Source organism: Urocitellus parryii, chromosome 1, assembly GCF_045843805.1.
Source record: "Urocitellus parryii isolate mUroPar1 chromosome 1, mUroPar1.hap1, whole genome shotgun sequence".
NCBI classification, from domain to species: Eukaryota; Metazoa; Chordata; class Mammalia; order Rodentia; family Sciuridae; genus Urocitellus; species Urocitellus parryii.
In genome coordinates this window covers 32,923,472-32,938,392 of record NC_135531.1, presented here as the reverse complement: position 1 = coordinate 32,938,392, position 14,921 = coordinate 32,923,472, and positions in this window count along the sequence as shown.

The following is a 14,921-nucleotide window of genomic DNA, read 5'->3' as shown; positions in this document are numbered from 1 at the left end:
ATTTCTCAAAGTATTGATGAGAGAGATGTCTTGTGGACAACTCCAGTGTGGATAAATATGAATTTTTCTTGTGATTCTTATTGCTGTTTTGGACCTTTCCTGTCTTAGTCAAATGCTCTACCAATAAGCTATATCAGCATCACTGGGTAATTGGGTCTTAAGTGGCAAATCAACTCTAACATTCCAATCTCACTAAGCTGTTTTATTCCTTCTTTTATACTAAACTAAAAGATATTGCCATTTCCTATTCATTTATAATGAGTCTCATTTTATTCACGCTTAACAAAATCAAACAAATTATTAAAGAAACTACTAAAGCCTTTTTAACTCCCCAAGTCACATAATTAATTACATACTATCTACTTTTGGGGCCATAAAAATAAATTTGAACTGATTTAATTCTTGTTCTCTCCACCATCAACTCTCACCCTAAATATCTATCCCCACACATGACCCCAAGATTTGTGTCTGACAAATTAGGAAACTCCAGGTTATCCTCCTGAAGTATATTATACTGTCTTTTGGGTCACACTTTGGAGCTTACCTTTAGTGGCCTATTAGGACTTGAATCTAACATTAGGCCCAGAATCACAGAGGGATGTGGAGATGGATCTTAAAAAGAATCAGCATGTCGTATTGTACAACTGTCTCAAGGGAAACAATCATTCAACTGTTTACCCCCTCAGATGGAGGTAAAAATGCTGATGTCACTGTACATGAGAAGCTGCTTCAACTATGTTTGGAAATGTTGCTACAATTAGCACTGGGGACATCACTCGTAGCGGGCTGAACAACCCCTTCCAGGGGCAAAGGAAATTCATAAAAATGTATGAGCCCAATGTTCCTAGATTTATCAGTGTTTCTGTTCATACCATCCCTATTTATAGGACTCTATTATTTTCCAGTCAATGCTCACATTTTAATAATGAACACAATCCAGTGACTAAGAATTGAAATAGCCTCATGAATCAGTCAACAGCAGGGTAAATTCATGGATTTGATTTTCAGCAACTTGCTCTGCCATATAGGAGCCAAGGCTCTCTCTCAATAAACACTTAGAAACTTTTCCATCAATTATGCTTAAAATGAGAATTTGAATTTTTATACTCATGCTTTCTTTACTCATTTACACCAATGGCAATTGCAGAGACCAAACATCATTATACATTTCTGTTTCCAAAAAAAAAAAAATGCTTAAAAATATCAAATGCAGACTTATTTAATTCCTAACTTCTTGAAAGTGATTGACACGGAGTACCCAATGAAGATATTTTGTCTGTTATCTATAAATATTTTATGTAATACAATACTGTACTCTCTTGACTAATGAAAATTGAGTCATGGACTTCTTCAAAACCAATCAGATTAGAGTGTTTTAGTCAGCTTTTTCATTGCTGTACTAAAGGATCTGACCAGAACAACTTTAGAGGAGGAAAATTTATTTGAGGGATCATGGTTTCAGAGGTCTTCGTCCATAGAAGGTCAGCTCCATTCCTCAGGTCTCCAGGTGAGGCAGAATATAATGGTGGGAGAATGTGGCAGAGGGAAGCAGCTGAATCACAGTGATCAGGAAGCAGAGAGAGAGAGAACTCCACTTGCCAGGTACAAATATATGAAGCCATCCCCTTATTCCCACCTTCCTGAGCCACACACCACCACTTCAGTTACCACTCAGTTAACCTCTATCAGGGGATTGATTCACTGATTGGGTTAAGACTTTCACAACACAATCATTTCTTCCCAGAATCACCTTGCATTGTCTTACATGTGAGCTTTCAGGGGACATCTCACTTCCAAGCCATACAGAGTGCCAGTTCTATAAACTTCTAGAACCAATTGATAGAATTCATCTTAAACTTTGTCCTGCTGAATCCACTCTTGGTATCAATATTAGTATTATTCAGTTTCCTCCAGAAGAAAACAACCAATAGAATATATATGGAGGAGGTTGATGGAGTGATATTACATTAATTACAGAATTGATTCATATGATTATGGAAGCCAACAAGATGCCCCACCCTATACTCTCTGCAAACTGCAGAACCCAAACTGACAATGTTATTATTTATTTGGATGAAGGAGGCCTGGGAACCATGGGAAAAAATGGAGAAGCTTCAGATTCCAGGAACAACTTATAACTGGGAGCTCTGATATCACAAGCAGGAGAAGATGGGTATCTCAACATAAGAGCAGAGAGATAGCCTTCCCCTCTCTCACTTTTTGTTCTACTTTGGTATTCAACATATCTGACGATAATCACCAAATTTGGAGAGGGTTTTATGATTTATTCAGTCTACTGATTAACATATTAACCTCTTCTAAAACACCTTCACAGACACACCATGAAATAATGTGTTAGCAGCTATCTGGGCATCTCATAGCCCACTCAATTTGATGTATTGAGATCAGTCATCATATTAGCAGAGTTTAGTAGAGTGAATTCGGCTCTAAAGTAAATTATGTTTTTATAAAACACAACTCATTGAGATAAACCACACAGTGATTTTTACATGTATTCTGGAATACCACATATGGTAAACTTTCGTCATTTATAAAGCTCTTTTCTTCCTTTTTTATTGAGCTATAATGCCGAAAAAGGAATCTTACTAAGGCAAATTATATTGTATTTAAAATTGATAAAACTATATACAAATAAATAAGTATATTAATAGATTAGAGTTATATTTTCTTTCTTATTTATTCTTTTCTAAAATACATATATATCTCATTAATTCAAACAAAATTTTCAGTGATTCATACATACAGATGAATTTCTTATGCTCAGACGAATTTTCTAGGCTCATATTTTTGCAAAATAAAAAAAGCAAATGTCTCTGTGGATGTTATGGTTTGGATGTTTAATGTTCTGAAAAGCTCATGTGCTAAGCAACACTGCAATGTGCAGACCTAAGACTAGATTATAGGAGGTGTGACCTCATTGGCAGATTAAATTTTTTAATTGATTAATAATTTGAATGAACTTCTGGGTGGTAACATGAGGCATTTGGGGCATGGTTGAAGAAGGTAAGTCACTTCGAACAAGTCTTTTTTTTTTTTTTTTTGGTTCCTCATTTTCAGCTTCCTCACTAACTGAGCAGCTTGCTTCTGCCACACCATTCTACCATGATGTTCTGCTTCACCTCTGGCCAAGAACAGTAGTCGGCTAAAACATGGACTGAACCTCTAAATGTGTGAACACAAAATAAATTTCCTTTTTATAAGTTATACTTGTCAGCTATTGTGATCAGCAAAACAAAACACTGACACAGAGGCCATGACTGTTCAGACATAAAGTAAAATCTAAAATTGCTGATAATATTAACTTGTTTAATCAAGCTTCTTAACTTGTCAGTTCAAGAAACAATTATCATTTTAATAGGCAGTAAAGGGTAACCAAATCAGCATTGATAATGTGAACTCATGATTAATTTTAGCTATGTGCTCTGTCAAACACCAGTAACCTAATAAATCAATAGTCAACATGACTTCATTGACTACCCTTAGTAACAACCCTTTCTTTCATCATAATGCCCAATTGCCCTCAAATAGTCAGGCCTGCAGAGACTGTGTGTGAAACCTGCTGTTTCAGTTAGCGATGAGTTGGGACAAAGTATATATATTGGTTCTATTCCCTGTGGTTGACACCTTCTGTATTTCACTCTGTTTCCATTTCATGCAGATCTGCATGAGTTTCAAACTAAGTGAAAAATCATTTCATTATGGCCCAGCAGGCATATAAAATAATTTATCTGAAGCACAGCTGGTTTGAAAATCTGATGACTGAAAATCAGGCACATTTTATATGTTGGCAGCTTTGGAAATCAAAGTTTACACACCTCTGATTACATTTGAATTAGGATTTTCAGTAAAGGTCAGAAGTTATACCCAATTTTAATGATCCTGATAGAATTCTGGCACTCGAACATATTGCTATACTAGTGGCTTGCCAGTGTTGTGCCCTATCAACTTCAGCTGGCAGGAATGGTGGAGGGGGCAAGTAGAATGCTACCCACCACAAGTCCTAGTCATGAGTACAAAACTCTAAGAATACACTTCAGAATTTATCTCCTCAATAATAAAAACACTCTCTGTAAATGACAAATGATTTCATGCTCACACCTATAGTTTTATTCAGTTTTTTTATCATAGGACTAAAATACCTGAAAAAAATAATTTACAGGAGAAAAACTTCAAGTTGGCTCATGGTTTTAGAAGTTCAGTCCTTGGTTGGCTGACTCCATTGCTTTGAGCCTACAATGAAGTATAATGATCATGGCAGAATGGCAGAATGGTGTGGAAGGGTAAAGAGAAAAAGAGACAAAGGTGGGTGGTGGGCTCAGGCGCCTGCGCTCTGCTTACAAGGGACAAAATATGAACCTGAAAGACAAGCCCTCAGTGACCTGCTCCCTCCAGTCACACTCTACCTGCCTATAGTTACCACTCAGTTAATCCATCCAAGTGCATTAATTCACTGACTAGGTTAGAGCTCTCTTAATCTAATCACTTCACCTCTGAAGATTCTTGCATTGTCTCACACATGAGCTTTCAAACCAGATATTCAAAGCATAACAACACTCATTCTGTCAAAATGCAAATAGTATATTTGGTAATTGATATAAATTTAAATTATTTTACTTGCTTTACAATTTTTTGTTTATTTGTTATTAAAATGAAAATCATTTTCTCTCCTCCCTTTATTTTCTCTCTCTTTTGCTTTTCAGATTATATGAAAATTAGGGTGACAAGATGCATACTTAAGATAACTTCCAACAACTATGTTCCCATTATAATTAAAGATATGTTATGTTTGAAGTTAATTCAATTTAACCATACTCTTCTTCATTTGGGGGAGTTTGCTGTAAACTTATAGTAATAAATAATTTTGTTAGCTGGGTTTAGACTTCCTCAAAGCATTGTCATTGTTGTTTTGTTTGGTAAATGCATGAAAATGTATTAGAAAATAGAATAAACAAGTGTTTTAATTTATTTTATAATGCATTTTAAAATAAACAGCAGGCAAAAAAGAAGACACTTTGATTTATGTAAAAATGTCAAACTATGTACCCTGTTATCTAAAGATGAAAAGGTCATATTCAATTTGTTTCTTCTGTTCCACTCATATGACCATGTTGTTTTAATCTATCCCCAAGATTTTTGCCTATCATATAAAGTTTCTAAATATTTATATTTCAATCGCCATACAGATTTTTTCTTTCAAATTATTTACAGCAGAAAATGTTTAACTGGCTTTAATTAAGTAGAATTTAAATATCCATTTGTTTTTGAAATAAATATTTTCTGTAAAATTTTTAACTGGTTTATCACCCTTAGTATGAACCAAAATCTATTTTGTTAATATTTTCATATAATGTTCTCATTCAACATTAATTCAAGAAATATCTATCAGGGGTTTTTGGTATACAAAGCCCAGTTAAAATGTCAGGCAAAGAAAGATTTTTATAAACTTCTACTGTCAAGAACCTTAAAAATGTTTATAATAAAGTTATCTGATCACTGAGAGATATAGATTAGAGAGAAAATATGATTGATTCAGTAGTGGGAGAGGAAGGCACTATGAAATCTGCTTCTGCCTCCAACGTAATTCCAACTATATGCTGAAAAAATACTGTGGTGTCTTTAGTGGCAACAGTCTTATCTGTAAAATGAACTGCCTTTTACACAGAAATCTATGAATGACCAGTCTTTCCTAATTAACTCATTCAGGTCCTTGCTCTTTCCATGAAAATGTCAACATTTTAAAATTTGACATTTTAAAGGAACCAGAACATTTGACATCAAATCAAATAACAGTTAATTAAAATTAGTCCAAGAAATGTCAAAAAGATAAGTGAGACAAAATAATCCATCTTTTCCCCCCACAATTGAAACAAACTATTTAATAAAGAAAAACACATAAATAACTATGTGAGAAATTGGCAGTCACTCTCTTTCATTTCTTTAAGAAAAAAAAAATAGAGGATACTGAAGCTACTAGGATCTCCTAACTTACCAAGTCAATAATTTTAAAATGTTTCTGGAATGTGACATAAAATTAATATTATTTTTATATATAACTGGAAATAACATGGAATTTCACAAAAGAAATACCCAAACAAGTACAGCAACAGAAAGATCTATCTAAAACATTAGCCTGCATCCTGAAAGAGTAAGTTAGATAATCAATGAAAAAATACAAATTGGTTTTACAGATTGAATGAACATATCATTATGATAAAATTATTTTACTTTTGTCATGTGAAAATATATTCAAAATATAGTACCAAAGAAGACTTAGAGTGAGAAACAATGTCTAGGTCACCAAACGATGCATTGTATCAGCAACAGATGGGGAGGAGAAAAAAGAGAATTATGGAAAGTCACATGTCTGTAAAGCTACGGGATAGTAAAGGAGAGCTTCTTTTGCGTAAGGAAATTTCATTTTTATATTTTAAACTAGATCTTCCAGTATTAGGATGAAATAACAAGGTTGCTTATTTATATATTGATATCATGATATAACAATCAATAAACTCCCCAGAAATTAGGTTTTCTGGAGCCACATTGTAGTATAAAATGTCTATGTCTATCAGGATGAAACTACTATTCATATTTAAATCATTCTTAGCCCTTTTCTTATTTAATGTTAAAGAGAGAATAAAATTAGCCTAATGTTTCTCAATTTTTTCTTGCTAACTCAAATGTATTTTACTTATTAATATTAGAAAATGTAGTAGAACAGGCCTTGAGAGTGCCTTTGTTTGACATGTGATAGGTGCTCACTACTTCTTTGGAAATTAAGTTTGTCAGAAAACAAGAAATTATACATCCCTTGGTAAAAAGTTTGATATGTTAAAACAATATGAATAAGCAGAGTTAAAATCAGGTATGCCTTACACACAAATGAACATAAAGTGAGTAAGATTGGTGTCATGCTGAAAAGATAAATGATAATGTCTTAGTAGGAAATCAGGGTCTTTTGTTCTACCATTGTTCTCAATTTTTCTATAGTTCAACACAGTGAATTATGTGTTTCATTCTTAAAATGTTAGCAGAGTATGGAACATATAGACAGACTGACAAAGAAGCAGTCTTTTATAGATATGCCAAAATCACTTCTGCATTAGAGAACCAGTAAGATAGGCAAATTTAGAAATGAATGAGAGAGAGAGACTGAACTCAGGAAATCTATAACCAATGATGTTTTTCATAATGTAGAAAAAGTATAAAACTAATAAATTTTATATTTAATTTTATATTGGAAAGAGAACAGATTAGAGATCAAATTTATTCATAAATTCAAAAACCACAGTTAGTGTGGTTTTGGCATGAGTTGCCTCTCCAGATAGCTCATGTCAGGCAATGAAACAATATTCAGAGGTGAAATGATTATATCATGCAGGCTGTAACCAGTACACTGGGCCATTTGCTGGGATAATTATTTGAAAGGACCACTGTAGTGGGTGGTGACCAACAACTGGGCGGTTTGGCCAGAGGAAGGAAGTCACTGGAGGCATGAATTTGGAGTTTATATTTTGTCTTTGGTGCCTCAATATCTCTCTCTCTCTCTCTCTCTCTCTCTCTCTCTCTCTCTCTCTCTCTCTCTCTCTCTCTCTCCCTGTATGTGTGTTTCCTGGCTGCCATAAGCTGAGGAATTTTCCTTCACCTGAGGTTCTGCCCCACCATGGGCCCAGAGTGATGGAGTCAACTGACCATGTTCTGAGACCTCTGAAACCATAAGGCAAAATAAAATTTCCCTCATCTAACATGTTCTTGTCAGATATTTTGGTCACAGTAATAAAATGTTGAATAACCTGGCTGTTATCCTTGTATCTATTAGACACAGTGGAACTATACCATAAGGGCAGCCTTCTCATTTTAAAGAAATAAGCTAAAGACCTGAGTGAGATTCAATGCCAGTGTCAGTTATAATTGATAGCTCTTTGACCATGTTACTCCTTACTGTGTTCCCTTCTGCCATTCTTTATCCCATTACTTATTTCACAAACAGTCCTTTTCCTTCCCCTCTGTTCTCCATTTAAGAGACACAGCTCTCCAGAGCAGGCCCTGAATAACTGTGGAACTTGCTTAAGGATCAACCGTCTTATTTTATTGGCATAATTATACATTTACTATCAAGGTGAAATTGGATCTAATATGATATTACTATCTGAAAATGAACAACAGCCCATAAATCTCATTATTTTCTATTGTTTTAAAGAAAAATTTTGTGATTGACATGGCTACTATTATATATAAATTTTTCTTCGAAAAAAAAAACCAAAACTATCATGTAAAAACAAGTGTCATTATTCAATTTGCTGGATTGTTTAAAATTAAACAAAAGGCAATAGTTTGGTATCAGGTGGTTTATTCAAGTCAGAGATTAAAGGCATAAAAACATCCATTTATCCTTGTAAAAATAGGAAACATCCATGTAGATGACAGTTACCAAATTTGTGGGAACATTGAGAATCATAATTTTAAAAGGTAGAAAATAATGCAGGGCATGGTGGTGAATGACTCTAATCCCAGGGGCTCAGGAGTCTGAGGGAGGAGAATCAAAAGCTCAAGGCCAGCCTGGGTAACTTAGTGAGAACTTGTCTCAAGACTTAAAAAAAAAAAAAAGAAAATAATGTTAAAATAGGCTGGGAATATAGCTCAGCAGTAAAGCACACCTAAGTTCATTCTCCAGTACTGTAAATAAGTAAATAAATAGTACAATTTAAAAAAAAAAAAAAGAGAATTACAACTCATTACAGTTCTTCATAGTGTGATCCCCAGATGAATGCCTAACAACCATCTGAAGGTGCTTTTATGGGATATCTTCCTGTGTCCTACACTAGACTTATAATAAGAATAACTAGAGGAGAGAGCTAGAATCTACATTTATAATAGTCTATCCAGATGTTTCCTATAGCAAGAAGTGGCTTTCATTCAAAGAAATATCCATTATCTCAGAATAGTCTTGCCATATTCTGAAGTTGTGGTGACATTGCAGCTGTCAGACTCTTTTGGTTAATGTGTTTAGGTCCTTGGCCAGAGGAGACTCACAGGACTGAGCTTACAAAATGTGGGGACCAAAGCCATATCAGAAATGTTGATAGGTCTCAACAAGAGCGAATTCTTTAAAACATGTACGTGATATTTCTACGTAAAAAATACTGCCTAATTTCTTCACATTGTTTTACTGTAGTGGCAAACAGGAAACTTAATTTATATGACATAAATATACAGAGTTCTAATTGCTTTTTTACACATATTCTTTTTCAGAATGAACTGTAGAAGTTATTCCGGAGCAGTGATACGTAGACTGATCTAAGAATGAATAATATATTAAATACTACATTAGCACTGATTTAAAAAACTGTAGAAACTTAGAAATTATGTTAGAAATCTTTAAAAAATACTCTGAGATGCAGGTGACAAATATTTTTTTTTCCATTCTGTAGGCTCTCTCTTCATGTTCTTCATTGCATCCTTTACAGTGAAGATTTTTAGTCAATACTATCTTGTTCATTGATTCTTGGTTTTACTTGTGCTTTTATGAGACTTGTTTAAAACACACCAAATTCCAGTTTTTTCCAAATTAAAGAGTTTTTATTTAGCTGGCCGGTAGGCAACTACTCCCCGCAAGACCCAAGTTCTCTTCAAGGAACAGACCGGAGCCTAAGCATTTTAGGATATTTAAAGGCAAAACCTACAAAATCCACATCCTGGTTGAAGTAGCTGCAAGCGAGCAGGTACAGAAGCTGAATTGGGCAGTTAGTGAGACAATGCAATGGGTCCATTGGTATTTCCTACAGGACTTTCCAGATTGGCATGGCAAGAAGCAAGAAGAAGGGAAGTAGGTCAAATGACCCTTGTTCAATACAAGTTAGAGAATGGTTACTTACATCTATACAATCAATCTCTGACAAAGTATATTGCCTGAGAAAAATGGAAACCAATGATAACAATTTTACATTGTATAAGAATTGCTACTTTGTGTTGCCAAGTATGTTACGCTAGGGGCAGGTCTTTCCCATGGGAGAAGCATTTCTTACATGATCTGGAGTCTCAAGGTAAATGGAGTCTCTTTGGTCATTTCAAATATACCCTGTCACATAACATTTGAGAAGTCAGTTCCTAAGCTGACATATAAATTACACTTTAGATAGATTCTATTCATTAATTCAAGTGAATAAAAATGTACATTTTAAACAAGAACCAAATTCCAAGAAAATGTCCACACCGTGAAAAATGTATTCAAAAATAAATAATAATTTTACTTGTATATGAATTTTAAAATGAAATATTGATACATCTAGGGTACTTTACTCTTAAATTGCTACCTGGATATATATCTTCCCTAATAAATTAAGGATGTATATAATTAGTATATAATTGACTGTCCAAGCTAGTCTTTTATTTTATAATTTTCTCCCTTTCCATGTTGAAAGTTATATCTATACTACATATAAAACCTGTGAAATCTTAAAGCAATTTGGAAAATTATTTCAAGTATTGACTTCTAGCCCATTTTTAATTCTTTCCATTCAGTTGAATTTCCCAGCTCCATTCCCATTTCCTTATCCCACAAGTTTTCTTTCCTCTTTGGGTATTTCTTTTCATTGATTCTCAATGTAACAGTTTCATACTTTACAAATTTTGTGAGGTTTTATTTCCTGAACTGCAAATGGTTTCTTATTTTCATTTCATTATCCAAGTTCATGGGCCAATTCCATCCTAACACAGCCCAAAATAAATCTGGATGCAGCACACTAGTGACAGTAATGGAAAATCAAGATTTATTTTCAGGATATGACAGAAAACAAGCAGGAAGAGGATATTATAAAATTATGTTTTCCTATGACCCTTAGAAATATGCTACTTTTCATCTTGAGACTTTTTAAGACATAAATATTTGTACATACAAATTCATTTCTCTAGCAGCATATTGTTGGAAACATTTTATTTAAAACGCAAGTTTGGCAGAACTTTCCAAATTTTTGACAAAATAGTTTGAGCTATCAAGAAATTAATGTGCCACTTTTCTTACTCCAGTACAGATGAATAGGTTGGCAGTAAAATTAAGACATTTATTATATTTTGCAGCTCAGCAAGCTCAATAACAACTGTTTTAAAACAAAAAGGAATCTAAAGCAAAGTGACTTTGTATTTATTGTAATTAAATTTAGAATTTACACAATGAGGATACTCCTAGAGTATGGTCACTGTGGCTGGTAAAATATAAACTTTCATTAGATGATATTTGTATTAATCTTATTTGGAAGAAATATGTAACTTTAAAATAACAATATACTGATAATTTCTCAGTCTGTACATAAGATTTTAGTGAAATTGCTTTTGTATATTGTACATCCTTTATATTTCTGACTGAAACATGCACAAAAAATCATGACTGATAAAAATGCTTATTCAATATAAATGCTTTCAAAGTATTATGGACTATTTGATGAAGTTAGTCAAATATTCATTAGTGAACAGACATTTATAGAATGACTCCTACATGTAAAATTGCTTGCTTTGTACGGCATCAGGTCACATTGTGACCTCATGAAGTTCAAAGATCTGGAGAGAAGGTAAAGTTGTAAATCATTGTGTAGTATGATAAATGCTTTGACAGTGACATATCCAAGGTGACATGTATGCACAGAAGAAATTTGTCTGTGTCTGGCAGGTGATACTGATTAGGAAATAACCATCTCTGACAAAGAGAGCAAAATTGAGCTGTTATATAAAGGGACAAGATTTTGAAAGGAGAAGGCAAGGGGTTTTTAGGGAGATTGTATTGTTGATACTATGTCAAGGAGCCATAGGGATTTTAGTACATAGGAAATAGTGATACTACATAGTAGAGTTTTGTGGCTGCCATATAAAATGTTAAGGAATTTCTGGGTGGGAAGTAAAGATAGTAAAGTCTACTGGAGCTACTTTTATACAACCTCTTTCTGGTACACAAAAGAATTTGAATTTAGGTTAGGGAAAGTCAAAGTTTACTGAAATAGTAAATTATTAATGAATTTTCATTTTCAAAAAAATCTGAAAGGAATGAAGATTGTGTCAAAAAGCTGATATTAGTGGAATATGAAATGCTTTATTTTTTTGAAATATCATGAGTTAATGGTTTTTAAATTAAAGAATTAACAAATAAGGAGAATATTGAAACATTTAAGGCAGAGTAATTTTAATTATCACTATAATTAAGAGCTTGCTACATGAATGGAAAAACAAAAGTTTATATAAACACATATAAACAAATAAAATGAGTAAAATAATTAAATTGTTGTAGACATTATAAAATGTTCTATGTATTATGCATATTCATAAATAAAGGTGCCTGTGGCTTGTGGCCCCAAAATTTGGGTAACAACAATTCCTTCTGTAAATTTTATCAAGAACTAGAATATATCTCCTTTCAAGTGGAATATAAGCCAACCTTTGGAATGTGTCTTCACATATAAATCACAGTAACAGTGACATATTTGAATTTTCATGCTCAGACTTTAAGTGAACTGGTGCTTTTATTCTTGGGAGCCTTGTCACCATATTATAACGAATCCTACCATGTCCAAGTAGATTCAAAAAACATTTGCAAAATTCCTAAAAGATGAGATACTATACACACAGAATACTAGGAAGATAATCAAAGGACCCCAGCCAGTAATAAATGCTGTGGGCTCATCCCTGTATACAAAGCCTTTGTGCTCCTTCAGGATGAGCTCAGACATCAAAGATGTTCATAAGAATGAGTCCAGCTGGAAGTCTGTGTAAAAGGAGTTTTTTTTTTAATTCTAAAACATTAAATATTTCACATTTTCTTGACACAAATAATCACCTAAAACAGTGTTAAGTACTGTAAATAGGGTTCTATATAACAAAACCTAAAATATATGGGGCTGACATTGAACTGGAAGCCTGGAAGCTCAATTATGAGAATGTTAGGAAATTATTTTTTTAATATATAGTTTTTTTTTAAATTTTAGGTGGGGACAATATCTTTATTTTATTTTTTATTTTTATGTGGTGAGAATTGAACCCAGTGCTTCACTCATGCTAGGCAAGCATGCTACCACTTGAGCTACATCCCCAGCCCCAAGCATGTTAGGAAATTCTAAAACATTAGTAAGAATACTTTTGTTTGAAATTTGTAAAAAGGAAAATCTATATACTGTAGTGGCAGACTTTTGACAAGCCTATCACAAGTGGTAAAATAAAAAAATACATATATTTATATATGTATTATTACATTTGTATATATTAATATATATATATACACATATATATGTATTTTCCTAATAAATTGTAGATGAGTTCAAAGATATACTCAGAGAGATTTGCAGTTGATTTTTTGTATTAAATATTATAAAGTACCTAAAGAGAAAAAGTTAAATGAGAAATCATTCTGTTTGTAAACAGAATTAGAAGACAAATGTCTAAACATTTTCATGTCGAAACTTACCGTGTTTCTAATTCTTCATTGAAGATGTATACCTTGGACTTTTGAACAATGTTTGAACTGTTAAGACTATGGGATCCCTTGGAGAAAGACTAAAACTTTTTGCATCGTGAAATGAACATGAGTTTTAAGGGTTCATGGGAAAAAATATTAAAGTTTGGGTATGAAATGTCTCCCAGAAGCTTCTTTGTTAATTCAGGAATATTCAGAGGGTGAATGATTAGATTATGAAGGTACCCTAATCAGTCTATCATGGTTTGAATGAAATAACTGAGTGGTATCTGTAAGTAGGTGGGGCACGGCTAGAGGAAATAGGTCACAGGGAGCATGTCCTGAAAGGATTCTTCTTCCTTATAGTGCTTCCTCCCTTCTTGCTCTGCTGTCCCAGTTCCTATGAGCTGAGTAGCATTCCTCCATCAGGCCCTCCAACATGATATTGTACCACACCTCACGCCTAGGGCAATGGAGTCCACTGACCATTGACAATGACCTCTGAAACCATAGGCCAAAGCATACATTTCCTCCTGTTGTCAAGTATTTTGGTAACAACAATGAAAAACTCACTAACACATTATTTATATAATTGTATACACACCTATGCATTTATAAAGATAATGATGTAGATAACTAGAGATAAAGTTGTTAAAGAATCAATAGCTCTATGCTGAGTTAATTTGATGTAAAATGATTCACGTTTCAAAACAAATCTAAAATACCAACACTATAATGAACTGTAATTCTTAGAACATTGGATTCTTACTTCTAGCAGATTTCCAGCATACTTAAATAAATTTTAACATAAATTTTAAAAACACATATATATTTTGCTATTCATATGTTGAAGGCAGAAAGTTATGAGTAATTTAGTCCTTACAAAGAATGATCACAATAACATTCACTATTCAGACCTTATTCTAGTTACATGTAGAATAAAGCAAAGTTAGTTGCATATTTTTTCTTGCTTTTTAATGTAAACTGATCATGAAGTGGGCAGAATTTTGTTACCTGTTTAGGGAGGAAATGCCTAGTTTTGAAACTGAAAAGTAAAACATACTATCTATGTTTAATGATTATTGACAAAATCAGAGATTGATCATATTTATTCTTACATCATATCTTCCCCACATTTATAAAGTATATTATTCTCCTGGTTAAAGAGCAATAAAATTTAGTTATTTGTGATGGAATGTTGTTGTATAACTAACTGATTTATCTATAGCTCAGGTATAGTTCATAAAATTCTATTTCTTAAGCAAATAAGATAAATTTTATTTTAGTAAGTATTTCATTTTTCAATATTTTTCTGTATCATTACCCTCAGTACAGAAAACTGTATCCAATGACTAATTGATAGCACAATCTCCTTCAGAAAAGACAATAAAATAATGTAGTTTATATGTAGAAGTTGACAGTTGTTGTACCTAAATTATGAAATGTACTCATTTTTTACTTGAAAATGTTT